This window comes from Pseudophryne corroboree, chromosome 11 (assembly GCF_028390025.1).
Source record: "Pseudophryne corroboree isolate aPseCor3 chromosome 11, aPseCor3.hap2, whole genome shotgun sequence".
NCBI lineage: Eukaryota > Metazoa > Chordata > Amphibia > Anura > Myobatrachidae > Pseudophryne > Pseudophryne corroboree.
The window spans coordinates 249769322-249794374 of NC_086454.1; the positions used below are offsets into that span (position 1 = coordinate 249769322).

The 25053-nt window shown below is 40.2% G+C and overlaps 27 non-coding genes across 27 annotated transcripts; all 27 read right to left on the reverse strand.

Annotated features, from left to right (window-relative positions):
• Positions 1–721: 721 nt before the first annotated feature.
• Positions 722–793, reverse strand: TRNAD-GUC (transfer RNA aspartic acid (anticodon GUC)). The gene has a single exon. It is a non-coding gene; the product is annotated as a tRNA-Asp (tRNA).
• Positions 794–1538: 745 nt separating this feature from the next.
• Positions 1539–1610, reverse strand: TRNAD-GUC (transfer RNA aspartic acid (anticodon GUC)). Its single transcript has one exon. It is a non-coding gene; the product is annotated as a tRNA-Asp (tRNA).
• Positions 1611–2355: 745 nt separating this feature from the next.
• On the reverse strand, positions 2356–2427 carry TRNAD-GUC (transfer RNA aspartic acid (anticodon GUC)). The gene has a single exon. It is a non-coding gene; the product is annotated as a tRNA-Asp (tRNA).
• Positions 2428–3165: 738 nt separating this feature from the next.
• On the reverse strand, positions 3166–3237 carry TRNAD-GUC (transfer RNA aspartic acid (anticodon GUC)). The gene has a single exon. It is a non-coding gene; the product is annotated as a tRNA-Asp (tRNA).
• Positions 3238–3982: 745 nt separating this feature from the next.
• TRNAD-GUC (transfer RNA aspartic acid (anticodon GUC)) lies at positions 3983–4054 on the reverse strand. Its single transcript has one exon. It is a non-coding gene; the product is annotated as a tRNA-Asp (tRNA).
• A 745-nt stretch (positions 4055–4799) lies between these two features.
• On the reverse strand, positions 4800–4871 carry TRNAD-GUC (transfer RNA aspartic acid (anticodon GUC)). The gene has a single exon. It is a non-coding gene; the product is annotated as a tRNA-Asp (tRNA).
• Positions 4872–5616: 745 nt separating this feature from the next.
• TRNAD-GUC (transfer RNA aspartic acid (anticodon GUC)) lies at positions 5617–5688 on the reverse strand. Its single transcript has one exon. It is a non-coding gene; the product is annotated as a tRNA-Asp (tRNA).
• Positions 5689–6433: 745 nt separating this feature from the next.
• On the reverse strand, positions 6434–6505 carry TRNAD-GUC (transfer RNA aspartic acid (anticodon GUC)). The gene has a single exon. It is a non-coding gene; the product is annotated as a tRNA-Asp (tRNA).
• A 1555-nt stretch (positions 6506–8060) lies between these two features.
• Positions 8061–8132, reverse strand: TRNAD-GUC (transfer RNA aspartic acid (anticodon GUC)). The gene has a single exon. It is a non-coding gene; the product is annotated as a tRNA-Asp (tRNA).
• A 738-nt stretch (positions 8133–8870) lies between these two features.
• TRNAD-GUC (transfer RNA aspartic acid (anticodon GUC)) lies at positions 8871–8942 on the reverse strand. Its single transcript has one exon. It is a non-coding gene; the product is annotated as a tRNA-Asp (tRNA).
• A 1562-nt stretch (positions 8943–10504) lies between these two features.
• Positions 10505–10576, reverse strand: TRNAD-GUC (transfer RNA aspartic acid (anticodon GUC)). Its single transcript has one exon. It is a non-coding gene; the product is annotated as a tRNA-Asp (tRNA).
• Positions 10577–11321: 745 nt separating this feature from the next.
• TRNAD-GUC (transfer RNA aspartic acid (anticodon GUC)) lies at positions 11322–11393 on the reverse strand. Its single transcript has one exon. It is a non-coding gene; the product is annotated as a tRNA-Asp (tRNA).
• Positions 11394–12138: 745 nt separating this feature from the next.
• On the reverse strand, positions 12139–12210 carry TRNAD-GUC (transfer RNA aspartic acid (anticodon GUC)). The gene has a single exon. It is a non-coding gene; the product is annotated as a tRNA-Asp (tRNA).
• A 738-nt stretch (positions 12211–12948) lies between these two features.
• TRNAD-GUC (transfer RNA aspartic acid (anticodon GUC)) lies at positions 12949–13020 on the reverse strand. Its single transcript has one exon. It is a non-coding gene; the product is annotated as a tRNA-Asp (tRNA).
• Positions 13021–13765: 745 nt separating this feature from the next.
• Positions 13766–13837, reverse strand: TRNAD-GUC (transfer RNA aspartic acid (anticodon GUC)). Its single transcript has one exon. It is a non-coding gene; the product is annotated as a tRNA-Asp (tRNA).
• A 745-nt stretch (positions 13838–14582) lies between these two features.
• On the reverse strand, positions 14583–14654 carry TRNAD-GUC (transfer RNA aspartic acid (anticodon GUC)). The gene has a single exon. It is a non-coding gene; the product is annotated as a tRNA-Asp (tRNA).
• A 745-nt stretch (positions 14655–15399) lies between these two features.
• On the reverse strand, positions 15400–15471 carry TRNAD-GUC (transfer RNA aspartic acid (anticodon GUC)). Its single transcript has one exon. It is a non-coding gene; the product is annotated as a tRNA-Asp (tRNA).
• A 738-nt stretch (positions 15472–16209) lies between these two features.
• On the reverse strand, positions 16210–16281 carry TRNAD-GUC (transfer RNA aspartic acid (anticodon GUC)). Its single transcript has one exon. It is a non-coding gene; the product is annotated as a tRNA-Asp (tRNA).
• A 745-nt stretch (positions 16282–17026) lies between these two features.
• On the reverse strand, positions 17027–17098 carry TRNAD-GUC (transfer RNA aspartic acid (anticodon GUC)). Its single transcript has one exon. It is a non-coding gene; the product is annotated as a tRNA-Asp (tRNA).
• A 745-nt stretch (positions 17099–17843) lies between these two features.
• TRNAD-GUC (transfer RNA aspartic acid (anticodon GUC)) lies at positions 17844–17915 on the reverse strand. Its single transcript has one exon. It is a non-coding gene; the product is annotated as a tRNA-Asp (tRNA).
• A 745-nt stretch (positions 17916–18660) lies between these two features.
• Positions 18661–18732, reverse strand: TRNAD-GUC (transfer RNA aspartic acid (anticodon GUC)). Its single transcript has one exon. It is a non-coding gene; the product is annotated as a tRNA-Asp (tRNA).
• A 738-nt stretch (positions 18733–19470) lies between these two features.
• Positions 19471–19542, reverse strand: TRNAD-GUC (transfer RNA aspartic acid (anticodon GUC)). The gene has a single exon. It is a non-coding gene; the product is annotated as a tRNA-Asp (tRNA).
• Positions 19543–20287: 745 nt separating this feature from the next.
• TRNAD-GUC (transfer RNA aspartic acid (anticodon GUC)) lies at positions 20288–20359 on the reverse strand. The gene has a single exon. It is a non-coding gene; the product is annotated as a tRNA-Asp (tRNA).
• A 745-nt stretch (positions 20360–21104) lies between these two features.
• TRNAD-GUC (transfer RNA aspartic acid (anticodon GUC)) lies at positions 21105–21176 on the reverse strand. Its single transcript has one exon. It is a non-coding gene; the product is annotated as a tRNA-Asp (tRNA).
• Positions 21177–21921: 745 nt separating this feature from the next.
• On the reverse strand, positions 21922–21993 carry TRNAD-GUC (transfer RNA aspartic acid (anticodon GUC)). The gene has a single exon. It is a non-coding gene; the product is annotated as a tRNA-Asp (tRNA).
• A 738-nt stretch (positions 21994–22731) lies between these two features.
• TRNAD-GUC (transfer RNA aspartic acid (anticodon GUC)) lies at positions 22732–22803 on the reverse strand. Its single transcript has one exon. It is a non-coding gene; the product is annotated as a tRNA-Asp (tRNA).
• A 745-nt stretch (positions 22804–23548) lies between these two features.
• On the reverse strand, positions 23549–23620 carry TRNAD-GUC (transfer RNA aspartic acid (anticodon GUC)). Its single transcript has one exon. It is a non-coding gene; the product is annotated as a tRNA-Asp (tRNA).
• Positions 23621–25053: the final 1433 nt, after the last annotated feature.

The following is a 25053-nucleotide window of genomic DNA, read 5'->3' on the forward strand; positions in this document are numbered from 1 at the left end:
AATTGGAGCTGAAAATACACCCAGAAACATGTCAGGGTGAGGTCTCGAGATGCGTCTGTGTCATTGGCCACAGAGATTATGTGCTACATGTTATCAAGCTAACATAAAACCCTAAATAAGAAGCAGATAAAAAGATTTATTTTTGTCTCAGCTGAAACAAAGACTACAATACCACTTTGCAAAAAAGATAGTCATTTCAATTAAAAACCTTTTTCTGTTATCCTCTACTGGTCGGTCATGGCCAGGAAGCTTACATGATATCGGTCTATCTATCTCACTTACTATACAGTTACTCCCTTTGAAAGTAGGGGATGCAAGTCCATTTTAGCCTGCAATTCATAGGAAAAGACACTTCTCTCTCAGTCTATACTCTGTAGGCATACAATAGTTTCAGCTTTGCTACATTGATGTGATGTCATAATCAGGTTTAGCTCACAAGAGACTTGTCCACTACATAGCTGTCTCCTGTGTTACAGCATGAGCCAATTGTAAGAGGATGATATGCAAATATTGTAATGCACAAAAACAGTACATGCCATGCTAGATAAAAGCAAGGGGTGATACCCAAACTAAAAATGAGGCTATGCAATTGGTGTTTCTGGTTCTTTCTTATGCTCTCAAAATCAAGTGGTATATTTTTCACGCTACAATTGGATTCGGACTTTGATTCTCCATAACCTTGAGCAACGAATCTCTGAACCTGATAAAAACTTGCAATGTTCTCCCCGTCGGGGAATCGAACCCCGGTCTCCCGCGTGACAGGCGGGGATACTCACCACTATACTAACGAGGACTAACTTCTTGAATCTGCAGGCAAAATTGGAGCTGAAAATACACCCAGAAACATGTCAGGGTGAGGTCTCGAGATGCGTCTGTGTCATTGGCCACAGAGATTATGTGCTACATGTTATCAAGCTAACATAAAACCCTAAATAAGAAGCAGATAAAAAGATTTATTTTTGTCTCAGCTGAAACAAAGACTACAATACCACTTTGCAAAAAAGATAGTCATTTCAATTAAAAACCTTTTTCTGTTATCCTCTACTGGTCGGTCATGGCCAGGAAGCTTACATGATATCGGTCTATCTATCTCACTTACTATACAGTTACTCCCTTTGAAAGTAGGGGATGCAAGTCCATTTTAGCCTGCAATTCATAGGAAAAGACACTTCTCTCTCAGTCTATACTCTGTAGGCATACAATAGTTTCAGCTTTGCTACATTGATGTGATGTCATAATCAGGTTTAGCTCACAAGAGACTTGTCCACTACATAGCTGTCTCCTGTGTTACAGCATGAGCCAATTGTAAGAGGATGATATGCAAATATTGTAATGCACAAAAACAGTACATGCCATGCTAGATAAAAGCAAGGGGTGATACCCAAACTAAAAATGAGGCTATGCAATTGGTGTTTCTGGTTCTTTCTTATGCTCTCAAAATCAAGTGGTATATTTTTCACGCTACAATTGGATTCGGACTTTGATTCTCCATAACCTTGAGCAACGAATCTCTGAACCTGATAAAGACTTGCAATGTTCTCCCCGTCGGGGAATCGAACCCCGGTCTCCCGCGTGACAGGCGGGGATACTCACCACTATACTAACGAGGACTAACTTCTTGAATCTGCAGGCAAAATTGGAGCTGAAAATACACCCAGAAACATGTCAGGGTGAGGTCTCGAGATGCGTCTGTGTCATTGGCCACAGAGATTATGTGCTACATGTTATCAAGCTAACATAAAACCCTAAATAAGAAGCAGATAAAAAGATTTATTTTTGTCTCAGCTGAAACAAAGACTACAATACCACTTTGCAAAAAAGATAGTCATTTCAATTAAAAACCTTTTTCTGTTATCCTCTACTGGTCGGTCATGGCCAGGAAGCTTACATGATATCGGTCTTTCTATCTCACTTACTATACAGTTACTCCCTTTGAAAGTAGGGGATGCAAGTCCATTTTAGCCTGCAATTCATAGGAAAAGACACTTCTCTCTCAGTCTATACTCTGTAGGCATACAATAGTTTCAGCTTTGCTACATTGATGTGATGTCATAATCAGGTTTAGCTCACAAGAGACTTGTCCACTACATAGCTGTCTCCTGTGTTACAGCATGAGCCAATTGTAAGAGGATGATATGCAAATATTGTAATGCACAAAAACAGTACATGCCATGCTAGATAAAAGCAAGGGGTGATACCCAAACTAAAAATGAGGCTATGCAATTGGTGTTTCTGGTTCTTTCTTATGCTCTCAAAATCAAGTGGTATATTTTTCACGCTACAATTGGATTCGGACTTTGATTCTCCATAACCTTGAGCAACGAATCTCTGAACCTGATAAAAACTTGCAATGTTCTCCCCGTCGGGGAATCGAACCCCGGTCTCCCGCGTGACAGGCGGGGATACTCACCACTATACTAACGAGGACTAACTTCTTGAATCTGCAGGCAAAATTGGAGCTGAAAATACACCCAGAAACATGTCAGGGTGAGGTCTCGAGATGCGTCTGTGTCATTGGCCACAGAGATTATGTGCTACATGTTATCAAGCTAACATAAAACCCTAAATAAGAAGCAGATAAACAGATTTATTTTTGTCTCAGCTGAAACAAAGACTACAATACCACTTTGCAAAAAAGATAGTTATTTCAATTAAAAACCTTTTTCTGTTATCCTCTACTGGTCGGTCATGGCCAGGAAGCTTACATGATATCGGTCTTTCTATCTCACTTACTATACAGTTACTCCCTTTGAAAGTAGGGGATGCAAGTCCATTTTAGCCTGCAATTCATAGGAAAAGACACTTCTCTCTCAGTCTATAGGCATACAATAGTTTCAGCTTTGCTACATTGATGTGATGTCATAATCAGGTTTAGCTCACAAGAGACTTGTCCACTACATAGCTGTCTCCTGTGTTACAGCATGAGCCAATTGTAAGAGGATGATATGCAAATATTGTAATGCACAAAAACAGTACATGCCATGCTAGATAAAAGCAAGGGGTGATACCCAAACTAAAAATGAGGCTATGCAATTGGTGTTTCTGGTTCTTTCTTATGCTCTCAAAATCAAGTGGTATATTTTTCACGCTACAATTGGATTTGGACTTTGATTCTCCATAACCTTGAGCAACGAATCTCTGAACCTGATAAAAACTTGCAATGTTCTCCCCGTCGGGGAATCGAACCCCGGTCTCCCGCGTGACAGGCGGGGATACTCACCACTATACTAACGAGGACTAACTTCTTGAATCTGCAGGCAAAATTGGAGCTGAAAATACACCCAGAAACATGTCAGGGTGAGGTCTCGAGATGCGTCTGTGTCATTGGCCACAGAGATTATGTGCTACATGTTATCAAGCTAACATAAAACCCTAAATAAGAAGCAGATAAAAAGATTTATTTTTGTCTCAGCTGAAACAAAGACTACAATACCACTTTGCAAAAAAGATAGTCATTTCAATTAAAAACCTTTTTCTGTTATCCTCTACTGGTCGGTCATGGCCAGGAAGCTTACATGATATCGGTCTATCTATCTCACTTACTATACAGTTACTCCCTTTGAAAGTAGGGGATGCAAGTCCATTTTAGCCTGCAATTCATAGGAAAAGACACTTCTCTCTCAGTCTATACTCTGTAGGCATACAATAGTTTCAGCTTTGCTACATTGATGTGATGTCATAATCAGGTTTAGCTCACAAGAGACTTGTCCACTACATAGCTGTCTCCTGTGTTACAGCATGAGCCAATTGTAAGAGGATGATATGCAAATATTGTAATGCACAAAAACAGTACATGCCATGCTAGATAAAAGCAAGGGGTGATACCCAAACTAAAAATGAGGCTATGCAATTGGTGTTTCTGGTTCTTTCTTATGCTCTCAAAATCAAGTGGTATATTTTTCACGCTACAATTGGATTCGGACTTTGATTCTCCATAACCTTGAGCAACGAATCTCTGAACCTGATAAAAACTTGCAATGTTCTCCCCGTCGGGGAATCGAACCCCGGTCTCCCGCGTGACAGGCGGGGATACTCACCACTATACTAACGAGGACTAACTTCTTGAATCTGCAGGCAAAATTGGAGCTGAAAATACACCCAGAAACATGTCAGGGTGAGGTCTCGAGATGCGTCTGTGTCATTGGCCACAGAGATTATGTGCTACATGTTATCAAGCTAACATAAAACCCTAAATAAGAAGCAGATAAAAAGATTTATTTTTGTCTCAGCTGAAACAAAGACTACAATACCACTTTGCAAAAAAGATAGTCATTTCAATTAAAAACCTTTTTCTGTTATCCTCTACTGGTCGGTCATGGCCAGGAAGCTTACATGATATCGGTCTATCTATCTCACTTACTATACAGTTACTCCCTTTGAAAGTAGGGGATGCAAGTCCATTTTAGCCTGCAATTCATAGGAAAAGACACTTCTCTCTCAGTCTATACTCTGTAGGCATACAATAGTTTCAGCTTTGCTACATTGATGTGATGTCATAATCAGGTTTAGCTCACAAGAGACTTGTCCACTACATAGCTGTCTCCTGTGTTACAGCATGAGCCAATTGTAAGAGGATGATATGCAAATATTGTAATGCACAAAAACAGTACATGCCATGCTAGATAAAAGCAAGGGGTGATACCCAAACTAAAAATGAGGCTATGCAATTGGTGTTTCTGGTTCTTTCTTATGCTCTCAAAATCAAGTGGTATATTTTTCACGCTACAATTGGATTCGGACTTTGATTCTCCATAACCTTGAGCAACGAATCTCTGAACCTGATAAAGACTTGCAATGTTCTCCCCGTCGGGGAATCGAACCCCGGTCTCCCGCGTGACAGGCGGGGATACTCACCACTATACTAACGAGGACTAACTTCTTGAATCTGCAGGCAAAATTGGAGCTGAAAATACACCCAGAAACATGTCAGGGTGAGGTCTCGAGATGCGTCTGTGTCATTGGCCACAGAGATTATGTGCTACATGTTATCAAGCTAACATAAAACCCTAAATAAGAAGCAGATAAAAAGATTTATTTTTGTCTCAGCTGAAACAAAGACTACAATACCACTTTGCAAAAAAGATAGTCATTTCAATTAAAAACCTTTTTCTGTTATCCTCTACTGGTCGGTCATGGCCAGGAAGCTTACATGATATCGGTCTATCTATCTCACTTACTATACAGTTACTCCCTTTGAAAGTAGGGGATGCAAGTCCATTTTAGCCTGCAATTCATAGGAAAAGACACTTCTCTCTCAGTCTATACTCTGTAGGCATACAATAGTTTCAGCTTTGCTACATTGATGTGATGTCATAATCAGGTTTAGCTCACAAGAGACTTGTCCACTACATAGCTGTCTCCTGTGTTACAGCATGAGCCAATTGTAAGAGGATGATATGCAAATATTGTAATGCACAAAAACAGTACATGCCATGCTAGATAAAAGCAAGGGGTGATACCCAAACTAAAAATGAGGCTATGCAATTGGTGTTTCTGGTTCTTTCTTATGCTCTCAAAATCAAGTGGTATATTTTTCACGCTACAATTGGATTCGGACTTTGATTCTCCATAACCTTGAGCAACGAATCTCTGAACCTGATAAAAACTTGCAATGTTCTCCCCGTCGGGGAATCGAACCCCGGTCTCCCGCGTGACAGGCGGGGATACTCACCACTATACTAACGAGGACTAACTTCTTGAATCTGCAGGCAAAATTGGAGCTGAAAATACACCCAGAAACATGTCAGGGTGAGGTCTCGAGATGCGTCTGTGTCATTGGCCACAGAGATTATGTGCTACATGTTATCAAGCTAACATAAAACCCTAAATAAGAAGCAGATAAAAAGATTTATTTTTGTCTCAGCTGAAACAAAGACTACAATACCACTTTGCAAAAAAGATAGTCATTTCAATTAAAAACCTTTTTCTGTTATCCTCTACTGGTCGGTCATGGCCAGGAAGCTTACATGATATCGGTCTATCTATCTCACTTACTATACAGTTACTCCCTTTGAAAGTAGGGGATGCAAGTCCATTTTAGCCTGCAATTCATAGGAAAAGACACTTCTCTCTCAGTCTATACTCTGTAGGCATACAATAGTTTCAGCTTTGCTACATTGATGTGATGTCATAATCAGGTTTAGCTCACAAGAGACTTGTCCACTACATAGCTGTCTCCTGTGTTACAGCATGAGCCAATTGTAAGAGGATGATATGCAAATATTGTAATGCACAAAAACAGTACATGCCATGCTAGATAAAAGCAAGGGGTGATACCCAAACTAAAAATGAGGCTATGCAATTGGTGTTTCTGGTTCTTTCTTATGCTCTCAAAATCAAGTGGTATATTTTTCACGCTACAATTGGATTCGGACTTTGATTCTCCATAACCTTGAGCAACGAATCTCTGAACCTGATAAAGACTTGCAATGTTCTCCCCGTCGGGGAATCGAACCCCGGTCTCCCGCGTGACAGGCGGGGATACTCACCACTATACTAACGAGGACTAACTTCTTGAATCTGCAGGCAAAATTGGAGCTGAAAATACACCCAGAAACATGTCAGGGTGAGGTCTCGAGATGCGTCTGTGTCATTGGCCACAGAGATTATGTGCTACATGTTATCAAGCTAACATAAAACCCTAAATAAGAAGCAGATAAAAAGATTTATTTTTGTCTCAGCTGAAACAAAGACTACAATACCACTTTGCAAAAAAGATAGTCATTTCAATTAAAAACCTTTTTCTGTTATCCTCTACTGGTCGGTCATGGCCAGGAAGCTTACATGATATCGGTCTATCTATCTCACTTACTATACAGTTACTCCCTTTGAAAGTAGGGGATGCAAGTCCATTTTAGCCTGCAATTCATAGGAAAAGACACTTCTCTCTCAGTCTATACTCTGTAGGCATACAATAGTTTCAGCTTTGCTACATTGATGTGATGTCATAATCAGGTTTAGCTCACAAGAGACTTGTCCACTACATAGCTGTCTCCTGTGTTACAGCATGAGCCAATTGTAAGAGGATGATATGCAAATATTGTAATGCACAAAAACAGTACATGCCATGCTAGATAAAAGCAAGGGGTGATACCCAAACTAAAAACGAGGCTATGCAATTGGTGTTTCTGGTTCTTTCTTATGCTCTCAAAATCAAGTGGTATATTTTTCACGCTACAATTGGATTCGGACTTTGATTCTCCATAACCTTGAGCAACGAATCTCTGAACCTGATAAAAACTTGCAATGTTCTCCCCGTCGGGGAATCGAACCCCAGTCTCCCGCGTGACAGGCGGGGATACTCATCACTATACTAACGAGGACTAACTTCTTGAATCTGCAGGCAAAATTGGAGCTGAAAATACACCCAGAAACATGTCAGGGTGAGGTCTCGAGATGCGTCTGTGTCATTGGCCACAGAGATTATGTGCTACATGTTATCAAGCTAACATAAAACCCTAAATAAGAAGCAGATAAAAAGATTTAATTTTGTCTCAGCTGAAACAAAGACTACAATACCACTTTGCAAAAAAGATAGTCATTTCAATTAAAAACCTTTTTCTGTTATCCTCTACTGGTCGGTCATGGCCAGGAAGCTTACATGATATCGGTCTTTCTATCTCACTTACTATACAGTTACTCCCTTTGAAAGTAGGGGATGCAAGTCCATTTTAGCCTGCAATTCATAGGAAAAGACACTTCTCTCTCAGTCTATAGGCATACAATAGTTTCAGCTTTGCTACATTGATGTGATGTCATAATCAGGTTTAGCTCACAAGAGACTTGTCCACTACATAGCTGTCTCCTGTGTTACAGCATGAGCCAATTGTAAGAGGATGATATGCAAATATTGTAATGCACAAAAACAGTACATGCCATGCTAGATAAAAGCAAGGGGTGATACCCAAACTAAAAATGAGGCTATGCAATTGGTGTTTCTGGTTCTTTCTTATGCTCTCAAAATCAAGTGGTATATTTTTCACGCTACAATTGGATTCGGACTTTGATTCTCCATAACCTTGAGCAACGAATCTCTGAACCTGATAAAAACTTGCAATGTTCTCCCCGTCGGGGAATCGAACCCCGGTCTCCCGCGTGACAGGCGGGGATACTCACCACTATACTAACGAGGACTAACTTCTTGAATCTGCAGGCAAAATTGGAGCTGAAAATACACCCAGAAACATGTCAGGGTGAGGTCTCGAGATGCGTCTGTGTCATTGGCCACAGAGATTATGTGCTACATGTTATCAAGCTAACATAAAACCCTAAATAAGAAGCAGATAAACAGATTTATTTTTGTCTCAGCTGAAACAAAGACTACAATACCACTTTGCAAAAAAGATAGTTATTTCAATTAAAAACCTTTTTCTGTTATCCTCTACTGGTCGGTCATGGCCAGGAAGCTTACATGATATCGGTCTTTCTATCTCACTTACTATACAGTTACTCCCTTTGAAAGTAGGGGATGCAAGTCCATTTTAGCCTGCAATTCATAGGAAAAGACACTTCTCTCTCAGTCTATAGGCATACAATAGTTTCAGCTTTGCTACATTGATGTGATGTCATAATCAGGTTTAGCTCACAAGAGACTTGTCCACTACATAGCTGTCTCCTGTGTTACAGCATGAGCCAATTGTAAGAGGATGATATGCAAATATTGTAATGCACAAAAACAGTACATGCCATGCTAGATAAAAGCAAGGGGTGATACCCAAACTAAAAATGAGGCTATGCAATTGGTGTTTCTGGTTCTTTCTTATGCTCTCAAAATCAAGTGGTATATTTTTCACGCTACAATTGGATTCGGACTTTGATTCTCCATAACCTTGAGCAACGAATCTCTGAACCTGATAAAAACTTGCAATGTTCTCCCCGTCGGGGAATCGAACCCCGGTCTCCCGCGTGACAGGCGGGGATACTCACCACTATACTAACGAGGACTAACTTCTTGAATCTGCAGGCAAAATTGGAGCTGAAAATACACCCAGAAACATGTCAGGGTGAGGTCTCGAGATGCGTCTGTGTCATTGGCCACAGAGATTATGTGCTACATGTTATCAAGCTAACATAAAACCCTAAATAAGAAGCAGATAAAAAGATTTATTTTTGTCTCAGCTGAAACAAAGACTACAATACCACTTTGCAAAAAAGATAGTCATTTCAATTAAAAACCTTTTTCTGTTATCCTCTACTGGTCGGTCATGGCCAGGAAGCTTACATGATATCGGTCTATCTATCTCACTTACTATACAGTTACTCCCTTTGAAAGTAGGGGATGCAAGTCCATTTTAGCCTGCAATTCATAGGAAAAGACACTTCTCTCTCAGTCTATACTCTGTAGGCATACAATAGTTTCAGCTTTGCTACATTGATGTGATGTCATAATCAGGTTTAGCTCACAAGAGACTTGTCCACTACATAGCTGTCTCCTGTGTTACAGCATGAGCCAATTGTAAGAGGATGATATGCAAATATTGTAATGCACAAAAACAGTACATGCCATGCTAGATAAAAGCAAGGGGTGATACCCAAACTAAAAACGAGGCTATGCAATTGGTGTTTCTGGTTCTTTCTTATGCTCTCAAAATCAAGTGGTATATTTTTCACGCTACAATTGGATTCGGACTTTGATCCTCCATAACCTTGAGCAACGAATCTCTGAACCTGATAAAAACTTGCAATGTTCTCCCCGTCGGGGAATCGAACCCCAGTCTCCCGCGTGACAGGTGGGGATACTCATCACTATACTAACGAGGACTAACTTCTTGAATCTGCAGGCAAAATTGGAGCTGAAAATACACCCAGAAACATGTCAGGGTGAGGTCTCGAGATGCGTCTGTGTCATTGGCCACAGAGATTATGTGCTACATGTTATCAAGCTAACATAAAACCCTAAATAAGAAGCAGATAAAAAGATTTAATTTTGTCTCAGCTGAAACAAAGACTACAATACCACTTTGCAAAAAAGATAGTCATTTCAATTAAAAACCTTTTTCTGTTATCCTCTACTGGTCGGTCATGGCCAGGAAGCTTACATGATATCGGTCTTTCTATCTCACTTACTATACAGTTACTCCCTTTGAAAGTAGGGGATGCAAGTCCATTTTAGCCTGCAATTCATAGGAAAAGACACTTCTCTCTTAGTCTATACTCTGTAGGCATACAATAGTTTCAGCTTTGCTACATTGATGTGATGTCATAATCAGGTTTAGCTCACAAGAGACTTGTCCACTACATAGCTGTCTCCTGTGTTACAGCATGAGCCAATTGTAAGAGGATGATATGCAAATATTGTAATGCACAAAAACAGTACATGCCATGCTAGATAAAAGCAAGGGGTGATACCCAAACAAAAAATGAGGCTATGCAATTGGTGTTTCTGGTTCTTTCTTATGCTCTCAAAATCAAGTGGTATATTTTTCACGCTACAATTGGATTCGGACTTTGATTCTCCATAACCTTGAGCAACGAATCTCTGAACCTGATAAAAACTTGCAATGTTCTCCCTGTCGGGGAATCGAACCCCGGTCTCCCGCGTGACAGGCGGGGACACTCACCACTATACTAACAAGGACTAACTTCTTGAATCTGCAGGCAAAATTGGAGCTGAAAATACACCCAGAAACATGTCAGGGTGAGGTCTCGAGATGCGTCTGTGTCATTGGCCACAGAGATTATGTGCTACATGTTATCAAGCTAACATAAAACCCTAAATAAGAAGCAGATAAACAGATTTATTTTTGTCTCAGCTGAAACAAAGACTACAATACCACTTTGCAAAAAAGATAGTCATTTCAATTAAAAACCTTTTTCTGTTATCCTCTACTGGTCGGTCATGGCCAGGAAGCTTACATGATATCGGTCTATCTATCTCACTTACTATCCAGTTACTCCCTTTGAAAGTAGGGGATGCAAGTCCATTTTAGCCTGCAATTCATAGGAAAAGACACTTCTCTCTCAGTCTATACTCTGTAGGCATACAATAGTTTCAGCTTTGCTACATTGATGTGATGTCATAATCAGGTTTAGCTCACAAGAGACTTGTCCACTACATAGCTGTCTCCTCTGTTACAGCATGAGCCAATTGTAAGAGGATGATATGCAAATATTGTAATGCACAAAAACAGTACATGCCATGCTAGATAAAAGCAAGGGGTGATACCCAAACTAAAAACGAGGCTATGCAATTGGTGTTTCTGGTTCTTTCTTATGCTCTCAAAATCAAGTGGTATATTTTTCACGCTACAATTGGATTCGGACTTTGATTCTCCATAACCTTGAGCAACGAATCTCTGAACCTGATAAAAACTTGCAATGTTCTCCCCGTCGGGGAATCGAACCCCAGTCTCCCGCGTGACAGGCGGGGATACTCACCACTATACTAACGAGGACTAACTTCTTGAATCTGCAGGCAAAATTGGAGCTGAAAATACACCCAGAAACATGTCAGGGTGAGGTCTCGAGATGCGTCTGTGTCATTGGCCACAGAGATTATGTGCTACATGTTATCAAGCTAACATAAAACCCTAAATAAGAAGCAGATAAAAAGATTTATTTTTGTCTCAGCTGAAACAAAGACTACAATACCACTTTGCAAAAAAGATAGTCATTTCAATTAAAAACCTTTTTCTGTTATCCTCTACTGGTCGGTCATGGCCAGGAAGCTTACATGATATCGGTCTATCTATCTCACTTACTATACAGTTACTCCCTTTGAAAGTAGGGGATGCAAGTCCATTTTAGCCTGCAATTCATAGGAAAAGACACTTCTCTCTCAGTCTATACTCTGTAGGCATACAATAGTTTCAGCTTTGCTACATTGATGTGATGTCATAATCAGGTTTAGCTCACAAGAGACTTGTCCACTACATAGCTGTCTCCTGTGTTACAGCATGAGCCAATTGTAAGAGGATGATATGCAAATATTGTAATGCACAAAAACAGTACATGCCATGCTAGATAAAAGCAAGGGGTGATACCCAAACTAAAAACGAGGCTATGCAATTGGTGTTTCTGGTTCTTTCTTATGCTCTCAAAATCAAGTGGTATATTTTTCACACTACAATTGGATTCGGACTTTGATTCTCCATAACCTTGAGCAACGAATCTCTGAACCTGATAAAAACTTGCAATGTTCTCCCCGTCTGGGAATCGAACCCCGGTCTCCCGCGTGACAGGCGGGGATACTCACCACTATACTAACGAGGACTAACTTCTTGGATCTGCAGGCAAAATTGGAGCTGAAAATACACCCAGAAACATGTCAGGGTGAGGTCTCGAGATGCGTCTGTGTCATTGGCCACAGAGATTATGTGCTACATGTTATCAAGCTAACATAAAACCCTAAATAAGAAGCAGATAAAAAGATTTATTTTTGTCTCAGCTGAAACAAAGACTACAATACCACTTTGCAAAAAAGATAGTTATTTCAATTAAAAACCTTTTTCTGTTATCCTCTACTGGTCGGTCATGGCCAGGAAGCTTACATGATATCGGTCTTTCTATCTCACTTACTATACAGTTACTCCCTTTGAAAGTAGGGGATGCAAGTCCATTTTAGCCTGCAATTCATAGGAAAAGACACTTCTCTCTCAGTCTATAGGCATACAATAGTTTCAGCTTTGCTACATTGATGTGATGTCATAATCAGGTTTAGCTCACAAGAGACTTGTCCACTACATAGCTGTCTCCTGTGTTACAGCATGAGCCAATTGTAAGAGGATGATATGCAAATATTGTAATGCACAAAAACAGTACATGCCATGCTAGATAAAAGCAAGGGGTGATACCCAAACTAAAAATGAGGCTATGCAATTGGTGTTTCTGGTTCTTTCTTATGCTCTCAAAATCAAGTGGTATATTTTTCACGCTACAATTGGATTCGGACTTTGATTCTCCATAACCTTGAGCAACGAATCTCTGAACCTGATAAAAACTTGCAATGTTCTCCCCGTCGGGGAATCGAACCCCGGTCTCCCGCGTGACAGGCGGGGATACTCACCACTATACTAACGAGGACTAACTTCTTGAATCTGCAGGCAAAATTGGAGCTGAAAATACACCCAGAAACATGTCAGGGTGAGGTCTCGAGATGCGTCTGTGTCATTGGCCACAGAGATTATGTGCTACATGTTATCAAGCTAACATAAAACCCTAAATAAGAAGCAGATAAAAAGATTTATTTTTGTCTCAGCTGAAACAAAGACTACAATACCACTTTGCAAAAAAGATAGTCATTTCAATTAAAAACCTTTTTCTGTTATCCTCTACTGGTCGGTCATGGCCAGGAAGCTTACATGATATCGGTCTATCTATCTCACTTACTATACAGTTACTCCCTTTGAAAGTAGGGGATGCAAGTCCATTTTAGCCTGCAATTCATAGGAAAAGACACTTCTCTCTCAGTCTATACTCTGTAGGCATACAATAGTTTCAGCTTTGCTACATTGATGTGATGTCATAATCAGGTTTAGCTCACAAGAGACTTGTCCACTACATAGCTGTCTCCTGTGTTACAGCATGAGCCAATTGTAAGAGGATGATATGCAAATATTGTAATGCACAAAAACAGTACATGCCATGCTAGATAAAAGCAAGGGGTGATACCCAAACAAAAAATGAGGCTATGCAATTGGTGTTTCTGGTTCTTTCTTATGCTCTCAAAATCAAGTGGTATATTTTTCACGCTACAATTGGATTCGGACTTTGATTCTCCATAACCTTGAGCAACGAATCTCTGAACCTGATAAAAACTTGCAATGTTCTCCCTGTCGGGGAATCGAACCCCGGTCTCCCGCGTGACAGGCGGGGATACTCACCACTATACTAACAAGGACTAACTTCTTGAATCTGCAGGCAAAATTGGAGCTGAAAATACACCCAGAAACATGTCAGGGTGAGGTCTCGAGATGCGTCTGTGTCATTGGCCACAGAGATTATGTGCTACATGTTATCAAGCTAACATAAAACCCTAAATAAGAAGCAGATAAACAGATTTATTTTTGTCTCAGCTGAAACAAAGACTACAATACCACTTTGCAAAAAAGATAGTCATTTCAATTAAAAACCTTTTTCTGTTATCCTCTACTGGTCGGTCATGGCCAGGAAGCTTACATGATATCGGTCTATCTATCTCACTTACTATCCAGTTACTCCCTTTGAAAGTAGGGGATGCAAGTCCATTTTAGCCTGCAATTCATAGGAAAAGACACTTCTCTCTCAGTCTATACTCTGTAGGCATACAATAGTTTCAGCTTTGCTACATTGATGTGATGTCATAATCAGGTTTAGCTCACAAGAGACTTGTCCACTACATAGCTGTCTCCTCTGTTACAGCATGAGCCAATTGTAAGAGGATGATATGCAAATATTGTAATGCACAAAAACAGTACATGCCATGCTAGATAAAAGCAAGGGGTGATACCCAAACTAAAAACGAGGCTATGCAATTGGTGTTTCTGGTTCTTTCTTATGCTCTCAAAATCAAGTGGTATATTTTTCACGCTACAATTGGATTCGGACTTTGATTCTCCATAACCTTGAGCAACGAATCTCTGAACCTGATAAAAACTTGCAATGTTCTCCCCGTCGGGGAATCGAACCCCAGTCTCCCGCGTGACAGGCGGGGATACTCACCACTATACTAACGAGGACTAACTTCTTGAATCTGCAGGCAAAATTGGAGCTGAAAATACACCCAGAAACATGTCAGGGTGAGGTCTCGAGATGCGTCTGTGTCATTGGCCACAGAGATTATGTGCTACATGTTATCAAGCTAACATAAAACCCTAAATAAGAAGCAGATAAAAAGATTTATTTTTGTCTCAGCTGAAACAAAGACTACAATACCACTTTGCAAAAAAGATAGTCATTTCAATTAAAAACCTTTTTCTGTTATCCTCTACTGGTCGGTCATGGCCAGGAAGCTTACATGATATCGGTCTATCTATCTCACTTACTATACAGTTACTCCCTTTGAAAGTAGGGGATGCAAGTCCATTTTAGCCTGCAATTCATAGGAAAAGACACTTCTCTCTCAGTCTATACTCTGTAGGCATACAATAGTTTCAGCTTTGCTACATTGATGTGATGTCATAATCAGGTTTAGCTCACAAGAGACTTGTCCACTACATAGCTGTCTCCTGTGTTACAGCATGAGCCAATTGTAAGAGGATGATATGCAAATATTGTAATGCACAAAAACAGTACATGCCATGCTAGATAAAAGCAAGGGGTGATACCCAAACTAAAAACGAGGCTATGCAATTGGTGTTTCTGGTTCTTTCTTATGCTCTCAAAATCAAGTGGTATATTTTTCACACTACAATTGGATTCGGACTTTGATTCTCCATAACCTTGAGCAACGAATCTCTGAACCTGATAAAAACTTGCAATGTTCTCCCCGTCTGGGAATCGAACCCCGGTCTCCCGCGTGACAGGCGGGGATACTCACCACTATACTAACGAGGACTAACTTCTTGGATCTGCAGGCAAAATTGGAGCTGAAAATACACCCAGAAACATGTCAGGGTGAGGTCTCGAGATGCGTCTGTGTCATTGGCCACAGAGATTATGTGCTACATGTTATCAAGCTAACATAAAACCCTAAATAAGAAGCAGATAAAAAGATTTATTTTTGTCTCAGCTGAAACAAAGACTACAATACCACTTTGCAAAAAAGATAGTTATTTCAATTAAAAACCTTTTTCTGTTATCCTCTACTGGTCGGTCATGGCCAGGAAGCTTACATGATATCGGTCTTTCTATCTCACTTACTATACAGTTACTCCCTTTGAAAGTAGGGGATGCAAGTCCATTTTAGCCTGCAATTCATAGGAAAAGACACTTCTCTCTCAGTCTATAGGCATACAATAGTTTCAGCTTTGCTACATTGATGTGATGTCATAATCAGGTTTAGCTCACAAGAGACTTGTCCACTACATAGCTGTCTCCTGTGTTACAGCATGAGCCAATTGTAAGAGGATGATATGCAAATATTGTAATGCACAAAAACAGTACATGCCATGCTAGATAAAAGCAAGGGGTGATACCCAAACTAAAAATGAGGCTATGCAATTGGTGTTTCTGGTTCTTTCTTATGCTCTCAAAATCAAGTGGTATATTTTTCACGCTACAATTGGATTCGGACTTTGATTCTCCATAACCTTGAGCAACGAATCTCTGAACCTGATAAAAACTTGCAATGTTCTCCCCGTCGGGGAATCGAACCCCGGTCTCCCGCGTGACAGGCGGGGATACTCACCACTATACTAACGAGGACTAACTTCTTGAATCTGCAGGCAAAATTGGAGCTGAAAATACACCCAGAAACATGTCAGGGTGAGGTCTCGAGATGCGTCTGTGTCATTGGCCACAGAGATTATGTGCTACATGTTATCAAGCTAACATAAAACCCTAAATAAGAAGCAGATAAAAAGATTTATTTTTGTCTCAGCTGAAACAAAGACTACAATACCACTTTGCAAAAAAGATAGTCATTTCAATTAAAAACCTTTTTCTGTTATCCTCTACTGGTCGGTCATGGCCAGGAAGCTTACATGATATCGGTCTATCTATCTCACTTACTATACAGTTACTCCCTTTGAAAGTAGGGGATGCAAGTCCATTTTAGCCTGCAATTCATAGGAAAAGACACTTCTCTCTCAGTCTATACTCTGTAGGCATACAATAGTTTCAGCTTTGCTACATTGATGTGATGTCATAATCAGGTTTAGCTCACAAGAGACTTGTCCACTACATAGCTGTCTCCTGTGTTACAGCATGAGCCAATTGTAAGAGGATGATATGCAAATATTGTAATGCACAAAAACAGTACATGCCATGCTAGATAAAAGCAAGGGGTGATACCCAAACAAAAAATGAGGCTATGCAATTGGTGTTTCTGGTTCTTTCTTATGCTCTCAAAATCAAGTGGTATATTTTTCACGCTACAATTGGATTCGGACTTTGATTCTCCATAACCTTGAGCAACGAATCTCTGAACCTGATAAAAACTTGCAATGTTCTCCCTGTCGGGGAATCGAACCCCGGTCTCCCGCGTGACAGGCGGGGATACTCACCACTATACTAACAAGGACTAACTTCTTGAATCTGCAGGCAAAATTGGAGCTGAAAATACACCCAGAAACATGTCAGGGTGAGGTCTCGAGATGCGTCTGTGTCATTGGCCACAGAGATTATGTGCTACATGTTATCAAGCTAACATAAAACCCTAAATAAGAAGCAGATAAACAGATTTATTTTTGTCTCAGCTGAAACAAAGACTACAATACCACTTTGCAAAAAAGATAGTCATTTCAATTAAAAACCTTTTTCTGTTATCCTCTACTGGTCGGTCATGGCCAGGAAGCTTACATGATATCGGTCTATCTATCTCACTTACTATCCAGTTACTCCCTTTGAAAGTAGGGGATGCAAGTCCATTTTAGCCTGCAATTCATAGGAAAAGACACTTCTCTCTCAGTCTATACTCTGTAGGCATACAATAGTTTCAGCTTTGCTACATTGATGTGATGTCATAATCAGGTTTAGCTCACAAGAGACTTGTCCACTACATAGCTGTCTCCTCTGTTACAGCATGAGCCAATTGTAAGAGGATGATATGCAAATATTGTAATGCACAAAAACAGTACATGCCATGCTAGATAAAAGCAAGGGGTGATACCCAAACTAAAAACGAGGCTATGCAATTGGTGTTTCTGGTTCTTTCTTATGCTCTCAAAATCAAGTGGTATATTTTTCACGCTACAATTGGATTCGGACTTTGATTCTCCATAACCTTGAGCAACGAATCTCTGAACCTGATAAAAACTTGCAATGTTCTCCCCGTCGGGGAATCGAACCCCAGTCTCCCGCGTGACAGGCGGGGATACTCACCACTATACTAACGAGGACTAACTTCTTGAATCTGCAGGCAAAATTGGAGCTGAAAATACACCCAGAAACATGTCAGGGTGAGGTCTCGAGATGCGTCTGTGTCATTGGCCACAGAGATTATGTGCTACATGTTATCAAGCTAACATAAAACCCTAAATAAGAAGCAGATAAAAAGATTTATTTTTGTCTCAGCTGAAACAAAGACTACAATACCACTTTGCAAAAAAGATAGTCATTTCAATTAAAAACCTTTTTCTGTTATCCTCTACTGGTCGGTCATGGCCAGGAAGCTTACATGATATCGGTCTTTCTATCTCACTTACTATACAGTTACTCCCTTTGAAAGTAGGGGATGCAAGTCCATTTTAGCCTGCAATTCATAGGAAAAGACACTTCTCTCTCAGTCTATACTCTGTAGGCATACAATAGTTTCAGCTTTGCTACATTGATGTGATGTCATAATCAGGTTTAGCTCACAAGAGACTTGTTTACTACATAGCTGTCTCCTGTGTTACAGCATGAGCCAATTGTAAGAGGATGATATGCAAATATTGTAATGCACAAAAACAGTACATGCCATGCTAGATAAAAGCAAGGGGTGATACCCAAACTAAAAATGAGGCTATGCAATTGGTGTTTCTGGTTCTTTCTTATGCTCTCAAAATCAAGTGGTATATTTTTCACGCTACAATTGGATTCGGACTTTGATTCTCCATAACCTTGAGCAACGAATCTCTGAACCTGATAAAAACTTGCAATGTTCTCCCCGTCGGGGAATCGAACCCCGGTCTCCCGCGTGACAGGCGGGGATACTCACCACTATACTAACGAGGACTAACTTCTTGAATCTGCAGGCAAAATTGGAGCTGAAAATACACCCAGAAACATGTCAGGGTGAGGTCTCGAGATGCGTCTGTGTCATTGGCCACAGAGATTATGTGCTACATGTTATCAAGCTAACATAAAACCCTAAATAAGAAGCAGATAAACAGATTTATTTTTGTCTCAGCTGAAACAAAGACTACAATACCACTTTGCAAAAAAGATAGTTATTTCAATTAAAAACCTTTTTCTGTTATCCTCTACTGGTCGGTCATGGCCAGGAAGCTTACATGATATCGGTCTTTCTATCTCACTTACTATACAGTTACTCCCTTTGAAAGTAGGGGATGCAAGTCCATTTTAGCCTGCAATTCATAGGAAAAGACACTTCTCTCTCAGTCTATAGGCATACAATAGTTTCAGCTTTGCTACATTGATGTGATGTCATAATCAGGTTTAGCTCACAAGAGACTTGTCCACTACATAGCTGTCTCCTGTGTTACAGCATGAGCCAATTGTAAGAGGATGATATGCAAATATTGTAATGCACAAAAACAGTACATGCCATGCTAGATAAAAGCAAGGGGTGATACCCAAACTAAAAATGAGGCTATGCAATTGGTGTTTCTGGTTCTTTCTTATGCTCTCAAAATCAAGTGGTATATTTTTCACGCTACAATTGGATTCGGACTTTGATTCTCCATAACCTTGAGCAACGAATCTCTGAACCTGATAAAAACTTGCAATGTTCTCCCCGTCGGGGAATCGAACCCCGGTCTCCCGCGTGACAGGCGGGGATACTCACCACTATACTAACGAGGACTAACTTCTTGAATCTGCAGGCAAAATTGGAGCTGAAAATACACCCAGAAACATGTCAGGGTGAGGTCTCGAGATGCGTCTGTGTCATTGGCCACAGAGATTATGTGCTACATGTTATCAAGCTAACATAAAACCCTAAATAAGAAGCAGATAAAAAGATTTATTTTTGTCTCAGCTGAAACAAAGACTACAATACCACTTTGCAAAAAAGATAGTCATTTCAATTAAAAACCTTTTTCTGTTATCCTCTACTGGTCGGTCATGGCCAGGAAGCTTACATGATATCGGTCTATCTATCTCACTTACTATACAGTTACTCCCTTTGAAAGTAGGGGATGCAAGTCCATTTTAGCCTGCAATTCATAGGAAAAGACACTTCTCTCTCAGTCTATACTCTGTAGGCATACAATAGTTTCAGCTTTGCTACATTGATGTGATGTCATAATCAGGTTTAGCTCACAAGAGACTTGTCCACTACATAGCTGTCTCCTGTGTTACAGCATGAGCCAATTGTAAGAGGATGATATGCAAATATTGTAATGCACAAAAACAGTACATGCCATGCTAGATAAAAGCAAGGGGTGATACCCAAACAAAAAATAAGGCTATGCAATTGGTGTTTCTGGTTCTTTCTTATGCTCTCAAAATCAAGTGGTATATTTTTCACGCTACAATTGGATTCGGACTTTGATTCTCCATAACCTTGAGCAACGAATCTCTGAACCTGATAAAAACTTGCAATGTTCTCCCTGTCGGGGAATCGAACCCCGGTCTCCCGCGTGACAGGCGGGGATACTCACCACTATACTAACAAGGACTAACTTCTTGAATCTGCAGGCAAAATTGGAGCTGAAAATACACCCAGAAACATGTCAGGGTGAGGTCTCGAGATGCGTCTGTGTCATTGGCCACAGAGATTATGTGCTACATGTTATCAAGCTAACATAAAACCCTAAATAAGAAGCAGATAAACAGATTTATTTTTGTCTCAGCTGAAACAAAGACTACAATACCACTTTGCAAAAAAGATAGTCATTTCAATTAAAAACCTTTTTCTGTTATCCTCTACTGGTCGGTCATGGCCAGGAAGCTTACATGATATCGGTCTATCTATCTCACTTACTATCCAGTTACTCCCTTTGAAAGTAGGGGATGCAAGTCCATTTTAGCCTGCAATTCATAGGAAAAGACACTTCTCTCTCAGTCTATACTCTGTAGGCATACAATAGTTTCAGCTTTGCTACATTGATGTGATGTCATAATCAGGTTTAGCTCACAAGAGACTTGTCCACTACATAGCTGTCTCCTCTGTTACAGCATGAGCCAATTGTAAGAGGATGATATGCAAATATTGTAATGCACAAAAACAGTACATGCCATGCTAGATAAAAGCAAGGGGTGATACCCAAACTAAAAACGAGGCTATGCAATTGGTGTTTCTGGTTCTTTCTTATGCTCTCAAAATCAAGTGGTATATTTTTCACGCTACAATTGGATTCGGACTTTGATTCTCCATAACCTTGAGCAACGAATCTCTGAACCTGATAAAAACTTGCAATGTTCTCCCCGTCGGGGAATCGAACCCCAGTCTCCCGCGTGACAGGCGGGGATACTCACCACTATACTAACGAGGACTAACTTCTTGAATCTGCAGGCAAAATTGGAGCTGAAAATACACCCAGAAACATGTCAGGGTGAGGTCTCGAGATGCGTCTGTGTCATTGGCCACAGAGATTATGTGCTACATGTTATCAAGCTAACATAAAACCCTAAATAAGAAGCAGATAAAAAGATTTATTTTTGTCTCAGCTGAAACAAAGACTACAATACCACTTTGCAAAAAAGATAGTCATTTCAATTAAAAACCTTTTTCTGTTATCCTCTACTGGTCGGTCATGGCCAGGAAGCTTACATGATATCGGTCTTTCTATCTCACTTACTATACAGTTACTCCCTTTGAAAGTAGGGGATGCAAGTCCATTTTAGCCTGCAATTCATAGGAAAAGACACTTCTCTCTCAGTCTATACTCTGTAGGCATACAATAGTTTCAGCTTTGCTACATTGATGTGATGTCATAATCAGGTTTAGCTCACAAGAGACTTGTTTACTACATAGCTGTCTCCTGTGTTACAGCATGAGCCAATTGTAAGAGGATGATATGCAAATATTGTAATGCACAAAAACAGTACATGCCATGCTAGATAAAAGCAAGGGGTGATACCCAAACTAAAAATGAGGCTATGCAATTGGTGTTTCTGGTTCTTTCTTATGCTCTCAAAATCAAGTGGTATATTTTTCACGCTACAATTGGATTCGGACTTTGATTCTCCATAACCTTGAGCAACGAATCTCTGAACCTGATAAAAACTTGCAATGTTCTCCCCGTCGGGGAATCGAACCCCGGTCTCCCGCGTGACAGGCGGGGATACTCACCACTATACTAACGAGGACTAACTTCTTGAATCTGCAGGCAAAATTGGAGCTGAAAATACACCCAGAAACATGTCAGGGTGAGGTCTCGAGATGCGTCTGTGTCATTGGCCACAGAGATTATGTGCTACATGTTATCAAGCTAACATAAAACCCTAAATAAGAAGCAGATAAACAGATTTATTTTTGTCTCAGCTGAAACAAAGACTACAATACCACTTTGCAAAAAAGATAGTTATTTCAATTAAAAACCTTTTTCTGTTATCCTCTACTGGTCGGTCATGGCCAGGAAGCTTACATGATATCGGTCTTTCTATCTCACTTACTATACAGTTACTCCCTTTGAAAGTAGGGGATGCAAGTCCATTTTAGCCTGCAATTCATAGGAAAAGACACTTCTCTCTCAGTCTATAGGCATACAATAGTTTCAGCTTTGCTACATTGATGTGATGTCATAATCAGGTTTAGCTCACAAGAGACTTGTCCACTACATAGCTGTCTCCTGTATTACAGCATGAGCCAATTGTAAGAGGATGATATGCAAATATTGTAATGCACAAAAACAGTACATGCCATGCTAGATAAAAGCAAGGGGTGATACCCAAACTAAAAATGAGGCTATGCAATTGGTGTTTCTGGTTCTTTCTTATGCTCTCAAAATCAAGTGGTATATTTTTCACGCTACAATTGGATTCGGACTTTGATTCTCCATAACCTTGAGCAACGAATCTCTGAACCTGATAAAAACTTGCAATGTTCTCCCCGTCGGGGAATCGAACCCCGGTCTCCCGCGTGACAGGCGGGGATACTCACCACTATACTAACGAGGACTAACTTCTTGAATCTGCAGGCAAAATTGGAGCTGAAAATACACCCAGAAACATGTCAGGGTGAGGTCTCGAGATGCGTCTGTGTCATTGGCCACAGAGATTATGTGCTACATGTTATCAAGCTAACATAAAACCCTAAATAAGAAGCAGATAAAAAGATTTATTTTTGTCTCAGCTGAAACAAAGACTACAATACCACTTTGCAAAAAAGATAGTCATTTCAATTAAAAACCTTTTTCTGTTATCCTCTACTGGTCGGTCATGGCCAGGAAGCTTACATGATATCGGTCTATCTATCTCACTTACTATACAGTTACTCCCTTTGAAAGTAGGGGATGCAAGTCCATTTTAGCCTGCAATTCATAGGAAAAGACACTTCTCTCTCAGTCTATACTCTGTAGGCATACAATAGTTTCAGCTTTGCTACATTGATGTGATGTCATAATCAGGTTTAGCTCACAAGAGACTTGTCCACTACATAGCTGTCTCCTGTGTTACAGCATGAGCCAATTGTAAGAGGATGATATGCAAATATTGTAATGCACAAAAACAGTACATGCCATGCTAGATAAAAGCAAGGGGTGATACCCAAACTAAAAACGAGGCTATGCAATTGGTGTTTCTGGTTCTTTCTTATGCTCTCAAAATCAAGTGGTATATTTTTCACACTACAATTGGATTCGGACTTTGATTCTCCATAACCTTGAGCAACGAATCTCTGAACCTGATAAAAACTTGCAATGTTCTCCCCGTCGGGGAATCGAACCCCGGTCTCCCGCGTGACAGGCGGGGATACTCACCACTATACTAACGAGGACTAACTTCTTGAATCTGCAGGCAAAATTGGAGCTGAAAATACACCCAGAAACATGTCAGGGTGAGGTCTCGAGATGCGTCTGTGTCATTGGCCACAGAGATTATGTGCTACATGTTATCAAGCTAACATAAAACCCTAAATAAGAAGCAGATAAAAAGATTTATTTTTGTCTCAGCTGAAACAAAGACTACAATACCACTTTGCAAAAAAGATAGTCATTTCAATTAAAAACCTTTTTCTGTTATCCTCTACTGGTCGGTCATGGCCAGGAAGCTTACATGATATCGGTCTATCTATCTCACTTACTATACAGTTACTCCCTTTGAAAGTAGGGGATGCAAGTCCATTTTAGCCTGCAATTCATAGGAAAAGACACTTCTCTCTCAGTCTATACTCTGTAGGCATACAATAGTTTCAGCTTTGCTACATTGATGTGATGTCATAATCAGGTTTAGCTCACAAGAGACTTGTCCACTACATAGCTGTCTCCTGTGTTACAGCATGAGCCAATTGTAAGAGGATGATATGCAAATATTGTAATGCACAAAAACAGTACATGCCATGCTAGATAAAAGCAAGGGGTGATACCCAAACTAAAAACGAGGCTATGCAATTGGTGTTTCTGGTTCTTTCTTATGCTCTCAAAATCAAGTGGTATATTTTTCACGCTACAATTGGATTCGGACTTTGATCCTCCATAACCTTGAGCAACGAATCTCTGAACCTGATAAAAACTTGCAATGTTCTCCCCGTCGGGGAATCGAACCCCAGTCTCCCGCGTGACAGGCGGGGATACTCATCACTATACTAACGAGGACTAACTTCTTGAATCTGCAGGCAAAATTGGAGCTGAAAATACACCCAGAAACATGTCAGGGTGAGGTCTCGAGATGCGTCTGTGTCATTGGCCACAGAGATTATGTGCTACATGTTATCAAGCTAACATAAAACCCTAAATAAGAAGCAGATAAAAAGATTTAATTTTGTCTCAGCTGAAACAAAGACTACAATACCACTTTGCAAAAAAGATAGTCATTTCAATTAAAAACCTTTTTCTGTTATCCTCTACTGGTCGGTCATGGCCAGGAAGCTTACATGATATCGGTCTTTCTATCTCACTTACTATACAGTTACTCCCTTTGAAAGTAGGGGATGCAAGTCCATTTTAGCCTGCAATTCATAGGAAAAGACACTTCTCTCTTAGTCTATACTCTGTAGGCATACAATAGTTTCAGCTTTGCTACATTGATGTGATGTCATAATCAGGTTTAGCTCACAAGAGACTTGTCCACTACATAGCTGTCTCCTCTGTTACAGCATGAGCCAATTGTAAGAGGATGATATGCAAATATTGTAATGCACAAAAACAGTACATGCCATGCTAGATAAAAGCAAGGGGTGATACCCAAACTAAAAACGAGGCTATGCAATTG